General features: G+C 44.2%; 1 protein-coding gene across 8 annotated transcripts in view; it reads right to left on the minus strand.

The window, feature by feature from the left end:
* Positions 1-17,185, minus strand: part of FHL1 (four and a half LIM domains 1) — a 64,773-nt gene extending 47,588 nt beyond the window's left edge. The window contains exon 1 of one of the 8 annotated variants that reach the window (XM_070291966.1): positions 16,670-17,185. The gene's annotated coding sequence lies outside the window, so the exon portion shown is untranslated. Of the gene's footprint in view, positions 1-16,075; positions 16,186-16,456 lie in introns of those variants that run through there. The other 7 variants (XM_070291967.1, XM_070291960.1, XM_070291969.1 and 4 more) reach the window with 7 other exon arrangements.
* Between the last annotated feature and the right edge of the window lie 969 nt (positions 17,186-18,154).

Consider the following 18,154-nt stretch of genomic DNA (forward strand, 5'->3'; position numbering starts at 1 on the left):
ATGGATCACTCCCATTCCTCCAAACTTTCCTCTCCTTCAATCTAAACGCCAAATTTCTAGCATGAAACTCAAGGCCTCCCAGTCATATTCAAATCTACTTTTCCCCATCCCCCGACACTCAACTTCAGCTTTGGCTGACTCCATGCCTCTGAGCTTTGTTACCACTGCAGAGTAAGAGGTGCTTTGATGCATGTCACCTTCCCTAAATCAGTGAGATTCTCAAATTGGCTGCACCTGGGAAGCCAAAGCAACTAGTAACGTCTGAGTGGGCCCTATGGTCCCCCAGATGAATCTAATGTGCAGCCAAGTTTGAGAACAACCATCCCAGTCTCCTGGGGGAGAGGGTTACTGAAACACAGTGTTGAGCTGCATCCCCAGTGCTTCTGATTCTGTGGGTCTGAAATGGGGCCCATGAATCTGCATTTTCAACGAGCTCCCAGGTAATGCTGATGCTGATGGTCCAAGGACACCACTTTGATAAATGCTAATCTATAGTTGTGTGAAAGTGAAGTTGCTCAGTCGTGTCCGACTCTTTGCAACCCCATGGACTGGAGCCTACCAGGTTGCTCCATCCATGGGATTTTCCAGGCAAGAATACTGGAGTGGGGTGCCATTTCCTTCTCCTGGAGATCTTCCTGACCCACGGATCGAACCTGGGTCTGCCACACTGTAGGCAGATGCCTGACCATCAGAGCCACCAGGGAAGATAGTTGTGTAATCAGTACAATTATATAGTATAAATATATGTACCATATACACATAACAGTAACTATCATATGCACATTTCATTTGGCCAAAGAGAAGGTACTATCTCCTGGAATCCTTCTATTACCACCCTGTACTGTGTTTAACTTTTTAACCCATTTGCTTTTGAACCAATCTATATAGAAAGTTTTATAGATTATCCAGTCCAATTCCCTTTCTAAACTGAGACCCCGAGAGGGGAAGTACTTTGCCCAAGGGATCAGATGGTTATTGGTAGAACTTGGGCTAGCACTCAACACTCCCAACTCCTTCCTCTTCTCCCTCAGTTCAGTGGTCTTTCCACCACATCCTTAACGTGTCTCTAACAGCTTCTCCAATTAGGATGGGTATTCCTTGCTTGAAGAGATCCCTTTTGTTTTTAATATTCTCCACTGCATCTAGCAAAGTGCCTTGCACACAGAATAAACAGTCAATAAACATCTGTCACCCTGCTTATTTAACTTATATGCAGAGTACATCATGAGATATGCTGGGCTGGAAGAAGCATGAGCTGGAATCAAGATTGCCAGGAGAAATACCAATAACCTCAGATATGCAGATGATACCACCCTTATGGTAGAAAGTGAAGAGGAACTAAAAAGCCTCTTGATGAAAGTGAAAGAGGAGAGTGAAAAAGTTGGCTTAAAGCTCAACATTCAGAAAACGAAGATCATGGCATCTGGTCCCATCACTTCATGGGAAATAGATGGGGAAGCAGTGGAAACAGTGGCAGACTTTATTTTGGGGGGCTCCAAAATCACTGCAGATGGTGATTGCAGCCATGAAATTAAAAGATGCTTACCCCTTGGAAGGAAAGTCATGACCAACCTAGATAGCATATTCAAAAGCAGAGACATTACTTTGCCAACAAAGGTCTGTCTAGTCAAGGCTAGGTTTTTCCACTGGTCATGTATGGATGTGAGAGTTGGACTGTGAAGAAAGCTGAGCACCAAAGAATTGATGCTTTTGACCTGTGGTGTTGGAGAAGACTCTTGAGAGTCCCTTGGACTGCAAGGAGGTCCAACCAGTCCATCCTAAAGGAGATCAGTCCTGAGTATTCATTGGAAGGACTGATGCTAAAGCTGAAACTCCAATACTTTGACCACCTCATGTGAAAAGCTGACTCATTGGAAAAGACCCTGATGCTGGGAGGGATTGGGGGCAGGAGGAGAAGGGGACGACAGAGGATGAGATGGCTGGATGGCATCACCAACTCGATGGACATGAGTTTGAGTGAACTCCGGGAGTTGGTGATGGACAGGGAGGCCTGGTGTGCTGCAATTCATGGGGTTGCAAAGAGTCGGACACGACTGAGTAACTGAACTGAACTGAACTGAAAACATCTGATGACTTCATTTGAGGAAGTGTTCAGACTCTTACTCTAGAAGCTGGCTTTTGTATCCTATGAACCGTTTCCCAAAGCCCTGACAACCAGGCAGCCCTGCTCCAATCAATTAGCTGCACAGTAAGTCCTTCACCTTGGCATGCAGACAGCCAGGGTGTGCTATAGGGACAATAACACACACAGAAAGGAAAATTTCGGCTTCCCAGGTGGTTCAGCAGTAAAGAATCTGCCTGCCCATGCAGGAGACACAGGCAAAGTGGGTTTGATCCCTGGTTGGGAAGATCCCCTGCAAAAGGAAATGGCAACCCACTCCAGTATTCTTGCCTGGAAAACCCTATAAACAGAGGAGCCTGGCAGCTACAGTCCACGGGATACTAAAGGGTCAGACATGACTAAACAGCAACAAAAGGAAAACTGTAGGGGTTTTAAAAGAGGAAGGAACAATAAGCTTATGAGGTGATACAAATTAACTTTCAAGTTGTATATCAGAAACTTTCACAAGTACCCTAAGTTCCATCTGATACATACCACGCCTGTGCAGCTCTAACAGCCCGGCACTGGGGGGAGTCTAAAGTACACTGCTCTGGGGCCTCTGCCGAGGGGCCCCAACTTTTTTTGAACTTTCCTTGCACCTTAACAGAAAAATCCAGGGTAAGCAGGAGACAGAGGGGAAAGGAGACCAAGAGAAGACAAAGGGCAGCAGCAGTAGAGGGGTAAGCAGGGCAGACCCTGTCACATACCCACCCTGCCTGCCATCATCACAGCATCTCTACAGGCCTTCCAGCTATCTCCAGCAGCCTGGCTGGGAGGAGCAAGACTGTGCCAGGCCTCTTGACTGACCGAGCCTGTGTACACCTGTGGGATGAACACAGGATGCACTGGTCAGACCGTTACTTCTGCTGCCTCTACAATGGACAGGAACTGCACATACAATCCAGTCAGCTTGCAGAACTTGGTGTCAATTGTGAGGGCAACCACAAGGAACGGAGTGCTTATGCCACCATTCGGGCTACCACTGGCCCACAGCAACCCACGACCTTGGCAGCCAAACTGGAATCCCCAGCCTCCATCAAGGGTTGCGACTCAATGGAGAGATTCTCTCTGTCCCTTCTTTCCCCTTCCCGTTAAAATCTGCTGCTTCCAATACAGGTAGGAGCACACATAGTCAACCAGTCAAGCATTGGAATCGAGAAAAAATATGTGAAAGCTTTCCTAATAACAGGCATAACAATAAGTATACATAACAGATCCATACATTAAAAAATTCTTCCAATATACAATGAAATTTAATACATTAAACTGGTGAACTTGATAACCAACTCCCCCTTCATGAGTAATTTTACAGCTAACTGTATGAAGTTTTTGACCCTGGGTCTAATCACAGAGCTGATGGACACATTCCATGAACATCACATCCCCAAGACAGCCATTCCTTGATTCCTTGAGTGACTGCCCTCATTTATGTTCTAATTCCTAATGCTTTGTCATTTTTTTCTCTTCCAATGACTTCAACACCATCCCAACGTTTCCTTATCTCCCTCAACCTCAAAGTCCCTCTCAGGCCTGATCCCCACCCACCCACGCCTACATAGAATGGTCTGTTTACACAGTCAACTCAAGAAAGCAACACATACTTGAAGATGCTCATAATATTCACTCAGTTCCAATAATATAGAAATCATTTATAATAAGACATTCTTTTCACATAGGTTTACTGTTGTGTTGGCCAAGCTGAGTAATTGCCTGGAGGTTCTGGTGTCAGATTTATGCTACTACAACCCAAGCAATAACCTTTGGTCCAAAGCAATCAAACTCTGCCCTGGATACTGGCTCCAAGAGTTGGCATGAGCTCACTGATTGTCACTGTTGCTGGTGACACCACAAATGCAAGGGTCAGAAAGGGGCTCTTTGAGTTGTAGGGCAGGCAGTTTGTCAAGCCTGGGGCTCCACTGCACCACAAAGATGGCACAATGCCTCAGTGACCACAGACAGAGAAAGTTCCAACCCAGTGCTCACACTGACCTGCCCAGTAACTCTTGTACAACCTGACAGTGGTGAGCAGCACTGGGCAGCTCTCCCAGGAGCTCACACTGTCACTATTCAGGGAGCCCATGGGCTAAGCTAAGGGCTTTCCACATGGCTCTGTGGTAAAGAATCCGCCTGCAGGAGGCCTGGGTTCGATCCCTGGGTCAGGAAAATCCCCTGAGCAGGAAATGGCAACCCACTCCAGTATACTTGCCTGGGAAATCCATGGACAGAGGAGCCTGCTGGGGGTCATAAAGACTCGGGCAGGACTGAGTGACTGAGCACAGCACAGCACGGCTCAACTTACTTACTTCCATGAGGAGCACTTTTCTTATGCTGTGCTCTGCTCAGATTCAGTCGTGTCCAACTTCATACTGGAAAACAAACACCGTGCTTTTAGCTACAAGCTAATAATAAAAAGTGCTGATATAGTCATTGTATTTCTGAATCTCAAGTGAAAATAATAGATTTATTAAAGCAGCCTTATTTTTTGGCAATAATTTTTTCAATGGTAGTATAGTTGATTTACAATGTTGTGCCAGTCTCTGCTATACAGCAAAGTGACAGTGTTACACACCTATATACATTTGAAAAGCAGTTTTAGAGTTACAGAATTGAACAGAAAGTGGTTCTCACATACCTTCATAAGACCCCTTCCCACTTTCCTCTATTTTTGATACCTTGCATTATTGTAATATATTTTTTATAGTTGTTGAACCATCATTGATAACTATTAACTAACCTTAATAGTTTACATTAGGGTTCACTCGGTGTGTGTCTTGCATTCTATAGATTTCGACTAATGTTGAAGGATCTAAAAATAACAACCCTTTCCAGGAATGCCCTGGCAGTCCAGTGGTTAAGACTCCCACACTTTAACTGCCGAGGGCCCAGGTTTGATCCCAGGACAGGGAACTAAGATCCAACAAGCTGTAAGTCATGCCCAATAAAAACAAAACAAAATCTTTCCAGTACCTTTTGAGGAACAATAAATCTCCTTACCACAAGAACATTTTAATTGCTTTAGCTTTGTAAAAGTAAGTTTGGTAGGAACACTGTAATGTACATCACTCATTCCTTTTCAGTGAATCATGGTTTCAACAACTGTCTATAACAGACCCACATATTCAACTTTTTCTGAAAACCAACCCTTCCCAACTCTCAAACCACCAGCATGGCCCCAAACTTAAAAGGAGTTTGAATTATTGGACCATGAAACAAAAAGAAAAATAATCTTCAAGATGACACCTGACATGTTGGAATTAGTCTGCTGATGACTTGGTCTGGAGATGTTTATAAAAACAGCTTTGTCATGAGAAAGCAGAGCAGCTTTAAGAGTAGTAGTATCAGGAGACAGAAAAGAGGAGGAAGAAGAAACCTGGGAAAGAAAAGCAAAGAGGGCAGAGAACAGTTGAAATCAGGAGTGTCAGATGGAGACTAGATGCAGGACAGAGCAACAGCAATGGAAAGGAAAGCTTGTTAGACACAAATTTCGGTGACATGGATTATTTTGAGGGAGTGAGTGAGGAAGAGAGAAACTGCATCTCAATACTGTGTGTGTGTGTGCCCAGTTGCTTGTTGTGTCTGACTCTTTGCACTCCATGGACTGTAGCCCACCAAGTTCCTCTGTCCATGGGGCTTCTCCAGGCAAGAATACTGGAATGGGTTGCCATTTCCTCCTCCAGATCTTTCCGACCCAGGGATTGAACCAGCGTCTCTTAGGTCTCCCACACTGGCAGGCAGTTTCTTTACCACTAGCGCCACCTGGGAAGCCCCTATCTCTCCTGTGAAGCTGTGTGAAGCTGTGAAGCTCGCTCTGTCGTGTCCGACTCTTTGCGACCCCATGGACTGTAGCCTACCATACTCTTCCGTCCATGGGATTCTCTAGGCAAGAATACTGGAGTGGGTTGCCATTTCCCTCTCCAGGAGATCTTTCCAACCCAGGGATCGAACCCCGGTCTCCAACATTGTAGGCAGACGCTTTACCATCTGAGCCACCAGGGAAGCTCCTATAGCCTTTCAATTGCCTAATCATTCGTTCAACTGAATATATCAATGGGAAAGCAACAGACAGCATGTGAAAAGCTGGCTTTGCACTAGTGTGTCAGGATGATACACCTTCCATCCACTTTAAATTCCCCCGAAACCATTTCAAATCTTTTGGAAGGCTCAGAGGGTAGAGTTATTCCTGAATAATGATTATATATTGATACACACACTAGCTGGAGGTATATAGATCTACAGATGTAAAACATTTGTTCTCATTGCTTTCAGTCTTAATCTATGAATAAGTTTGAAGCAAGATTCAAATTACATTATGTGTCCTATCCTTGAGGGATTTGACATGTCACTACCTATTTCAGAAGAACATATACCACACTTCCATTTTATTAGAATTGTTTCCCTCTTGGTTTTTATCTCCCTTCAATCCAAGTATGTAGTGAGACTATGTAATAAGGAGGCTGTAGTTTACGTGCAGACAAAATTCTTAAGTACACATCTTTAAGCAAGCAGGAAAAGATTCTAGAAAGTCAAACCTGGAATCTGCCTGTAATATTATTTTATCTCAAATACAGAGAAGAAAACAGTGTTTTGGATTTATATCTGGTCTTTGGACCAAGAAAGATCCACAAACTTTTCAAATCTAAGTTAGAAAGCAGCTTTTACACAAAAGCAGATCAGCAGTGGCCTGGGGACTGGGGCAAGGGAAGAATGTGCTGCAAAAAAAGAAGTGAAAGGAAGCATGTAGGGAGAATGAGTGCCCCAAATATTCCACATCTCCAGAGTGGCAGTGGCCTCACGGGTGTATACCCCTGCTGCAACCTGTATACCTTAACTGGATGTAGTCTACTGTACATAAATTATACTCAATAGAGTGGATATCAGATTATCTTGATAATCATTTCACAATGCATATGTATATCAAACCATCACATTGTACACTTCCTTTTTTCTTTTTTCATATTATTTTTAACATTTTTAAACCGAAGTGTAGTTTATTTACCATGTTTTAAAATTTACAATGTTTTCAGGTATACAGAAGTGATTCAGTTATATACATATATCTATTCTTTTTCAGATTCTTTTCCATTAGAGGTTACTACAAGATATGGAATATAGTTCCCTGTTATACAGTAGGCCCTTGCTGTCTATTTTGTATATAGTAGTGTGCACATGTTCATCCTAAACTCCTAATTTATCTATTACAATTTATGACAGATTTATTGTACTTACTTTATTGTACCACACTAGACCTATAAATATATATATAATTATATATGTTATTCTTTAATAAATTAGGAGAAGTTGATATTTAAAAAGTGGCTCCAACAAAGGCCAACTGTTTTATCTGTAGATACAAGTATAAACTTTTACCCTGGCTGCTTCATTTCTTTTCCTTAGTGTGGTTACATGTGCTTACTACACTGGAAATTTTTGCATCTTGTGGCCCAGAAGGGAAGGGTCCAGAATTTGAAAATTTGAACCGACCCTGGTATTTGGAGATGTAGAATCTTTGACAAGGAATTCAAAGCGTCTCCTTAGCATCTAGAAATCATCTGACTGACGACATTTTTTTAAAACATTTTAAGTATTTGAAGCTATCATTATTTACAGGGTGCTTCTTACAAACTGTTGAAAAACAAAATTTTGTTAATTCAAATGTCTAAATTCACCACTATGGTTTAGTGATATAAAAATTTTTAGAATGTGTCTGTGTGCCTGTATGTACTTTTTAGTCTCTAAGCAACCTGGGGGGACACCTGTTAACCTGGGGGGACACCTGTTACTTCAGTTCACCTAGTCACACAAAAGTGCAGATGATAAATTATGTCTATACACAGACGCTGGCAATCAGCTTCCCAAACAAGAATAAAGTCTAATAGTAGACCTGACAGAGATCCACTGAAAAACCAATCCTTAATGTCTTCCTAATAAATCACACATTTTTAATCTGACAGATGCCAAGCAGCCTTATCCGTACTCTAAAACTGAAAGTGAATAACAAAACTTGTTGAGTATAGAAATTTACTTTTGTACTATCCTTATCAAAACAACATTGACAATAAAATCTCTACATTGCCAGCTATCATGTCTTTAGTACTGAAAAGCATATTTAGAATTTTGTGGATTTTGCAAATTCTTGTGATTAGAACATCTACTATGGAGTATGTCCTGAACATATGTAAGAACCAGAGTTTTTAGGTGGGTAAATAGAACCTACAGAAAGTAGAATGCTGGCAACCACGACTTATTTTGATAGCTCTTTTCTTTTTCTAGGTTTCATTGCACTTACAAAGCCAGTACATATGTATCTTTTATCTGTGTATTTTACACCTAGAGTACTCCCAAAATTAAGTGCAAGCAAATCTCGTTGGTTTAAATACAGAGGAAAACCCATTGTCAGGAGAGAAATACAGTGTACGGCAGGAAGCTGGGAAGAGCTGGCAGCTCACTGACAATATACATACTCATTAGCAGGCAATAATGAGGAACAGGAGCAAAAACTACTTCAGAACACACCCCTAGGCAAGGGTACAATTTTCTCATTTGTTCAAATAGTAAGCCCTTGGCAGGGAGTATCCATAATCATTATTCCATGTAGCTTTAGCATTTGCTGGGCCCCTGGCCACAGAGAAGGGATGATTTTGTGTTAAAGGCTTACATGTGTATGCAGCCTATGTAATCACCGGATGCACTTTGTTGAATTCTGTGCTAGCAGTGACATTTCTGTATCAAGTGACACTGGATCTCACCACACACCTGCTCTGGAGAGCAGCTTCCCTGCCTATTCTATGCCGAAAAACAGAGCTGGTCCAGGGTGGGCTAACTGTAATACTGGCAAACGAGGGAAGGGGAAGACAGAGCGGCAAAGGAACTTGATGAGGACTCCAGGAGCCTGGAAAAAAGGCAAGTGCGCAGAGTCCGTTGGACACCCCCCAACAAAAAAAGAAGAAGAAAAGTCACCCTGAGAGTAAAATAGACATTCAGGCAAAGGAGATATGAAGAGAGTGACCCACGCAGCTACAGAAAGAACAAAGACGGCCAAGAAAGAAAGGGAGGGAAGTTGAAGAATTAATTTTTTTAACGGTGCTAGATTTAAAACAACGTTTGCACATGTGGGAGCACGTGCATGTGCATTTGCTGCAACTGAACTTAAACTAAGTTTGGAAGCAAATACATCTTTAAAATTTCTTTTCCACAATTTTAACTTTCCCACAATTTTAAGACATCTCATTTTATAAAGGCAAAGGAAACTTTCATGCGGCAGTGGCTCCAATTGGGGCCTTCCAGGCTAGTATGTGTAAAGACTCTTATAAAGTTGCTGCTGCATTTCTGTGATTCTAGGCATATTCCATAGGCTTTGGTACTTGTCCTTACCTCCCGGGCCAAAAGAAATTAAAAGCTAGCTGCTCAAAAGAGGTTTCCCACCACTAATGTTCAATTTCAATAAAGCAAATAACATGATAAACTCCTGCAAACAACTGTTTTGATCATTTTCTGAAATTAGGAAAATCATGGCCTTTTTGGTATCCTTTACTATATAGTTAACATACTTTCACCATAATAACTTGTTCTCTTGAGAGACAGGCCAACAGAAGGTTCTAGCTTTGAAGAGTTATTAATTAGGAAATTAAAACTTACCTACACATGGAGGACCTAAAACTTCAAATTGGAACTCTGACATTAACACATCATACAACCTTGGATCATGTGCTTGGCCTCTTTGAGCCTCAGTTTTCTCATCTGTAAAACAAAGGGAGGTGGATCCTGACAGCCCTTTAGCTGAAATTCTCCTACTCAAGTTGGAGGAGGAGGTATTTTAAGGAGCTTACAGGAGGAGGCCACATGATCTTTCTCTAACTCTTGGATGGCATTCCCATTTCACTCTTCATGACCACGACTTCTATCTGGAGATGCAACAGTAATTCAGACTTTTTGGTAAAATTTTTTTAAAAAAAATTAAAAATTTAAAATTTTTTAAAAACCTAAGACTACACTTATAAACTGGAGACTCTGCAATGGACTTGGGTCCATCATTAAAAAAAATTACTGCATTAAAAAAGAAATTCAAAACACTATCACTAATTTCAGAGAAGGCAATGGCACCCCACTCCAGTATTCTTGCCTGGAAAATTCCACGGATGGAGGAGCCTGGTAGGCTGCAGTCCATGGGGTCGCTAAGAGTCGGACACAACTGAGCGACTTCACTTTCACTTTTCATTTTCATGCACTGGAGAAGGAAATGGCAACCCACTCCAGTGTTCTTGCCTGGAGAATCCCAGGGACAGGGGAGCCTGGTGGGCTGCCGTCTATGGGGTCGCACAGAGTCAGACACGACTGAAGTGACTTAGCATAGCATCACTAATTTGGGGGTGGTGGATTATAACTGATTTTTATTTTCTTTAGGCTTGTCTGTATTTTCTGAATTTCCCCTCAATGAAAAAGTGCCGTTCTTATTTTAAAAATAGATTTTCAAAATGATTAATGTGTTCCTGCAAGTTTTACCAGATTTCTCAAGTCCACTCTAAAATCCTGGGGGAAGGGGTAACAAAATCAGGCAGTATCACAAAGCATGTCCACATGCAGTGGTTGATTATTCAAGTGGCTGATTGCTATAGTCAGAACCAGGACATTATTATTATCATCAGAATCTATGGCTCACAGTTTTATGTGGAAATCAAAATGTACATTTTATCTAGATAATCTTTCTTTTTTTTTCCAGCATCCTGGCCTTTGAGAATCATGGTTAAAATTTCTTTAAAGTAAACGAAATGAAACATGAGGTACTTCTTCTACCCACACACACACAAAAAGCTTGCTGGACAAAATATGGTTGCTATTGGGCTGGTTTTTATTTTTCCTCTTTTTATGCATCTAAAGTTAAAATAAATATTTAGCTGTCAAAACAAAACACACACCCCCATATGGAAAACACAAGTATGAATTTGATGATGTTTATTGTAAAAACAATGTTCACAGCAAAAACAAATGTTTAAATTGTATACAAAGACTACAAAACTAAATGCTGTCATTGTTAAGTTCTATACAGCAGTTGAAAAAAGGCAGAAGGTAAGCCGTGGAAAGGATATACACGCAATTAGGTAACTTTTAGTTTCACCATTATAAAAACAGTGTTTAAAACTTTCCCGGTAGGCAGACTACAAAGTTCTCCAAAATGACAACTGCAGTTTCAGTTTGGGTAGAACTCTAGAACAAATTTCATACTGAACTGCATTCTCCTCAGTTGAGGAAGGTATAGTGGTTCACCTCTCCACTCTCCTCCTGGATGTAATCCATTTCTACATGTTACCTCTGAAAGGACTTTTTACCTACCACTACTCACTCACCTCTCTGCAGTAGGCTCCTTGCCTCACCCCCTTCAGCAACCCAAGCTTCAGAGAACGCAGCAAGCGACAATGGCTTAGTCATAGGACTGAAGTTCAAATCCCAACTCTGCCGCTTATTAGTTGTGTAATCTTAGACAAGGTACTTAACCAACTTCATCCGTGCATCATAACCACTTTGCACAGTTGCTGTCAGGATCAAATTACATAATGGGTATAAATTCAATTCATATTTTCTTTTTTAAAAAATTATTTAGCTACCTCAGGTCTCAGTTGGATCACGCGGGATATTCATTGTGGCATGAGGACTTATTGCCTCACGGCATATGGGATCTTAGTTCCCCAACCAGGGATTGAACCTGCATCCCCTGCACTACAAGGCAGCTTCTCAACTGCTGGACCACCAAGAAGTCCCTCACATATTTTCTAGAGTTATAGTAGGCCTTCAAGTAATGTCAGTTCTCTTTCTCCCCCTACTTCCATACGATCAAATTTAACATTCATAGTTTTAATTACTCTTCAGCAAACTCAATGGTATATAGGACATATTGTAATTTTGATTTTAAGTAAGATTTTGAATGGAGCACACCACAAGGGAGACAGTATGATGTTGTGCTCAAAACCATGAACTTCTGAGGAGTAGCAGACAATCTTAATTTTGGTGTCTCTGTTTAACCATGACCAGCTGTGACACCAAGGGCAAATTACCTCTCTGAGCCTGGTTCTTCATTTAAAAACTGAAGTGACTATACAATGTATACAGGGACCTGGCACAGGGTTAAGTACCATAAATGATAGCTTTTATCAGCCTTAATTATTTGGGTTGATGTTCAGGAACTAGTCACTCTTAAGACTAGTTAAGTAAGCGCAACTCCTTATTCACTTCAAGACACTTAGTGTTCTCTCCTAAAATTACGTTTTACTGCATTTCATACAGGAAATTACATCAACCTCAGCATTATTCACAACTGGGGTCAGGTGATACTCTGTTGTGGGGGGCTGCCCCGTGCATCATAGAATATTTAAGCCTCTTGCCTGACCTCTACCCACTAGACATACGCAAAGCTGTGACCACCAAAACTCTTTCCAGACATTGTTCAATGTCCCCTAGGGGGCAAAAGTGCCCCAGTTCAAAATCACTGGTCTAGAACTACCCGCAGATGGGAACTCTCAAAAACTTGGGAGGCAGCCCCGCAGGAGGACAAAGTTTTACTCGTACTCTCATTTAGTTTTATATACTCCTCCATGCTCCATCATTCATTGGTACCCATAAGTCAAAGCTGACCATAGAAAAATAAATTTTTTGGCCCAATTTGCTGTCAGAAGCTGCTTTAAGTCACAGGAAAGAACGCTGGCCTGTTTGTGTTTTCACTACTCTGTACGTGCATGCCAAGTCACTTTTGTCATGTCCGACTCTTTGCGACCCTATGGACTGTAGCCCACCAGGCTCCTCTGTCCATGGGATTCTCCAGGCAAGAACACTGGAGTTGGTTGCCAGGCTCTCCTCCAGAAGATCTTCCCAATCCAGGGATCAAACCTACGTCTCTTATATGTCTCCTGCCCTGGCAGGCGGGTTCTTTTCCACTAGCACCACCTGGGAAGCCCCACTACTCTATACAATCATACAAAATGTTGAACTTTAAAAACCAAGAAATCTGCTATGTCTTAATTACATAAAAAATTTAAAAGGCCATTGACCTTAAGATGACTTATAAATCATATTACCCAAACTGACAGACTATGTCTTCGTTGGGAAGGTGAGATGGAATTTATACAGTGACTAAATACCCCAGAAAAAATGGCTCCCATTTGCACAGCTGTAGCATGTTTACTGTCCAGTCCAAAAGACTCTGGACAACTCTCGATTATTCACAATGAATTCACTGTCTATTTTTCATTTTAATAACTGCACCAGAAAGCAGGAGCCATTGCTTATCCACTGTGCATGTAGCACAGAGCCTCCAACAGAGGCAGTAACTCAGCAAATGTTGGTTGAATAAATAAATGGCCATATAATCTGCTTAATTAAGTACTCTGTTGACCAAAGAGAAAAAAGAACCCTTCTTTGCTCTCATCCAACAGGAGCTGAAAGAAAAGATCTTTTAAGAGAAAATAATTATAGTCTACTCCCTTTTACTCCAAACCCAAACAAGTGGAAAGTTCAATTAACCAAAAAAATTTTGTAGGTAAAAGTTGGGGATAGCAGCCAAATAGATAAGGCCTAGAGTTCAAGCAAGCATGAACATTTGTTCAACTCCCACAAGGTCATAAAAGTTGGCACAAGAGGGAAAGAAGGGAACCCGGAGGTGGGAAGCAGGAAAACGGAGCTGGATCAGCCTCAGGAGGTTAACGGGGCCATCCTTCAGTGAACAGCTCTTTTTTTTTTTAATGTCAAAACTTTATAGAGGTGAGAGTCAAGGTCTTAAATTAATTTGTAGGCTTGATTTACAAATTACTTTTCAAATGGATATAAGCAAAACTTTTAAGACTATTTAGAGAAACTTCCCTGGTCGTCCAGTAGTTAGGAATCCGCCCTGCAATGCAGGGGACGCGGTTAGATCTCTAGTTAGGAACTAAGATCCCACGTGCCACAGAAGAACTAAGCCTTAGTGCAGCAATGAAAGTTCCTGCATATCGCAACTAAGCCAAGTAAGTGTAAAAAAATATTTGGAAAGATATATGACCATATTTTTGTTAATTTTTGAAGTTTATTTTTTTTCTCTCCTCCTCCAGTCCTGCAGGGCAAACAACACATTCTCAAAAAGCTAGGTAAAAGACACTTCATTTACTCCTTTTGTCTAGAGAAATTCTAGGGCTCACCACCATCACATGCTTCTCTCTGTAAAAAATTTCACCACTCCCAGCATTTTATTCACATGAGAAAATATCAGATTTAAATTGCACTTTTAATGTATTATTTTTAGATCATTGACCAGTGTATAGAATTGGATATCACATTAACATTAGAAATGGTGCAAACAATAGTGTTCATTTAAATGTACTCTCATCCATCTTTGAGATCAAAACCTCTATTTCCACTTAAAACATTTCCAGTTTATCATTTCCAGTACACAAATAAATTATCTTGTTTAAGTGGTCCATTAGTTGGACACATTAAGTTAGCTTCAATTTCCTGGTATCACATAAGGGGAATTTTACCAATTTAAATCTTATACCATTTTTTTAAACTTTCACTCAAAAATCTAGACTTGGTTGAAAAAAAAAAAAGTTTTCGTTCTCCAAAAATTCAATATGGGAATGTAGCTCAGAATTTCAAAAACCAGATATAGTTACAGACTCTGTATGGTAGTCTTAAGACTATATACTTATTGGTAGGTGGCTTGCACAAATCATGGTATATATGGCCAGTTTCCTGTTGCATAAAGATTATATTTGCTCTTAAAAATGTTAAATAAGCATTTTTAAAGACTAAAGGTAAAGACTAGATTGGAACCTTATGGAACCAAAATGGGAAAGCATATATAGCCTCACCACATTAAAGGCCTGAACCTTTTCAGTATGTATTCTTCCTAAGCAAATATGAGCATGAGTTTCCAAAAGCAAAGCAACCATCCCAGAATCCCTTGCTTCCTCAGTGTAAAGAATGGGGAGGGTTCTGTTGTGTTCCTGGAGATGAGCTGGGGAGGAAAAGGCTTCGCAAAATTTCAAGGGGCTCATAATTTAAATGTATGCTACTCTGCAAATGTTCACATTTCCAAGGAACAACATAAAATTTACATTAAAACTGTCTTAATCAAGATAACGAAAAAAAAAATTATTCCTGCTGCTCTATAAGCTTGCCATAGATTTGATAACCCAGGGAAGAATTACAAGCAATTACAAAATGATGGCTCCAATTAGGAAAACTGGATCTACTCCAAATTCAAATCAAAGGGGGCTCAGACAATCCCGATGGAATAATTTAAATGACTATAAGGGACTTCCAGCAAAGACGTACGTTTAATTCTATTTTGACATCTTCTGAAAGCCAAGGAAAATACTACAACGACGTATCTCTTGCACTTCAGGAAATTCAAAAACCACCTGGAATCCCCTTAATAAACCTTGTTCTCTTCTTTTCCCAAGGGGTCTCGCTGGTACAGGGTTTGTATTGTAAGGGGCAATCAAAACAAACCTGAGAAACCCGTACTGTCTCAAACGCAGAAAACCATATAGCGCTGAGCACAAACCACACCAAGTCTATCCTTGCCGATTTCCAAATCTCTACCTAGTCCTGCATGCCTGCGAAGAGGCCGCAAGGAATGGAAGAGAAAAGAGAAACTTCGAAAGCAGAAACCTCTCTCCCAGAGCCTAGAACAGACAGCACCTTGTTGGGATTTCACGCTTTTTGAGACGGAAAGGTCACACCCTGCAGTTTTGAAAATCCACCTTCTAAGACTCAACCCGTATTACAGAACCTTCCTCCAGCTTCTCTAGGTTTCGCGCTGGAGCTGAAATCCCCCTCTCCCCACCCCCATTCGCCCACCCCCCGCCATCCCCTAAGAGAAGAACCAGAGCGGGCCCTCCATGTCCTCCTCTTTCCCTCTGCACTCCACCCCCACTCCTCGAACCACCCCCCAGCATCCTCGACGAGAAAACCCTGGGAGCCCCTCACCTCTGCTCCTTCTCCTGCACACTCCCGCCCGCCCTCCTCGTTGTGCGAACCGAGGCAGGTTCCCCCTCCCTCCCCACCCTCAAGAAAACCGAGGGGAGCCCCCCTTCCTCTTTACCCCTCCCCGTAACCCCAGCTAGCTATCCTCGTCGAGGGAAAAGAAAGGTGGCCCCCACCTCGCCCCACCCCCATTGCCCTCCATCCCCGGGCAGAAAGCCCCGGGCCCCCGCACCCTCGGTCCCCACTCCCCACCATTCCGAAGAGGAAAATGGGGAGAATCCCCTCCTCCCTCGCGCTGCCGCCACCTCCAGGCGCTCCCGGTCCCCTCCACCCGCCACCCCGGCGACGAGAGCCCGAAAACCGAGGGGAGGCTGAGGCACGCACCGGCGGGAGGGAAGGGGAGGGGACCCCGCGGCCGGCTGGCCCGCAGTCCCCACCCCGGGCCGGACGGCCGAGGCCCGAGGCCCCAGATACCCGCCCGGGGGCCAGCCCGCGGGCAGCGGCGGGGTAGGAGGGTAGCCGCTCCCCCGGGACGCGGGCCCACGGGGCGGGAGGCACACACGCATGCACTCACACGCGGAGAGAAAGCGGGCTTACTGCCTGGGGATGCTCGTCCGCGCGGCTGTCTCGGCGGCGGCCGCTGCCAGCACCGATACCGAGGCGCGGCGGCGGCGGCTGCGGACTGAGCCCCCTCGGCCGGGCGGTGGATGTAGGGCGCGGGAGGGGCGCGAGAGGAGGGGCGCGCGGGGGAGGCGGGGATGGAGGGCGCGCGCGCGCGGGGGCGGGGGCGGGCGCGGCTGGCCGGGGGCGGGGCGGGGCGCGCGCCAGCCGGGGCCCGGCCCGCGGGGGCTGCGGTGCGGGGCGCGCGCGCCGGAGCCCGCCAGGCCGGGGGCGGGGTGAGGCGGGGGCGCCACGCACCACGCGCGGCCACGTGCCCCCGCCTCGGGAGCGGCCCGCCGACTGCAAGGCGCGGGCGCGCGGGGAAGGTGGCTGCGAGGAGGCGGGGGCGAGCGCTTCCTCGGCGGGCCGGCTGCGGCGTGGGAGGCCGAGGGGAGGGCGGGCTGGGGGCGCCCGAGGCCCCCCCTCCCTCGCGCCGCAGCCCTCGAGGCCGGCGGGGAGTCACGAGTCACTGCAGGCAGCCGCGGCCGGCGCCGGGGAGGTGGGAGCAACAAAGGGAGTCGAGCGAAGGTGGCGTCACCCGGGGCCCCAGCTAACCTGCGCACCCCCTGCAAAGCGGCCGGGGTCTGGGGCGCACCGCGATTTGGCCCCCGACTGCAGGAGCCTCGTGGTTCTGAGGGACGCCAGAGGACTCACCGGCGACCCTTCCCCTTAGTAATCGGCCGGAGGGACCGGAAAGGATCCCCAACCATGAGCCAAAAGCCACCATACAGAGGGCTTTACATCATTCGGAAAAGCACCGATGGCAGAGCAGCACGTGGCTACTCATTCATTCACTCAACATTCGGTTTACTGAGCCCTCACCGTGTGCCAAGCACTCTGCCAGGCGCTCAGGGAACAGGGCAAAGTAAAGCAGAACACCCTCCACTTGCCCTCGGAGCTTGCAGTCTAGTGGGGAAGACAGACGACCAAGAAGTGAGAAAATAATCAAATTTGGCAATAGGCCTGTGCAGGGAAAAAAGAGGGTGCAAACTGTGTGGTTAGGAAAGTAGGAGGTGGCATTTAGCCCAGCCCTGAAACTTACAAAATGGCAACTATTGGAAGAGCCAGGAGAAAAGCCTTGCAGAAAGAGGAAGCAGACGTATGAAACCCAGGAGGGACTACTCTTACCTCCTTAAGGTTAAGAGGTGGTGGTTGTGATCAGCACCAAAAGAGCTAGGGAGAGCAGCATAAGCCTGGATAGGTTGGCAGGGACCAGATGGTGGACTGCATTCTATTCAATGGACAGGCCGTTTTATTCCAAAATCAATGGAAGGCCAGTGAATGAATGACTTTACCCCTGGAGCATGGCATGACCTGATTTATATTTCTTTTCTGTTCCTTTTTCCTTTGGGGATAATTGTAGATTCACATGTTTGTAAGAAATAATACAGAGAAATCCCATGTATTTTTTTACTGGGTACT

The sequence above is a fragment of the Ovis canadensis genome, chromosome X (assembly GCF_042477335.2).
Source record: "Ovis canadensis isolate MfBH-ARS-UI-01 breed Bighorn chromosome X, ARS-UI_OviCan_v2, whole genome shotgun sequence".
Classification (NCBI taxonomy): Eukaryota; Metazoa; Chordata; class Mammalia; order Artiodactyla; family Bovidae; genus Ovis; species Ovis canadensis.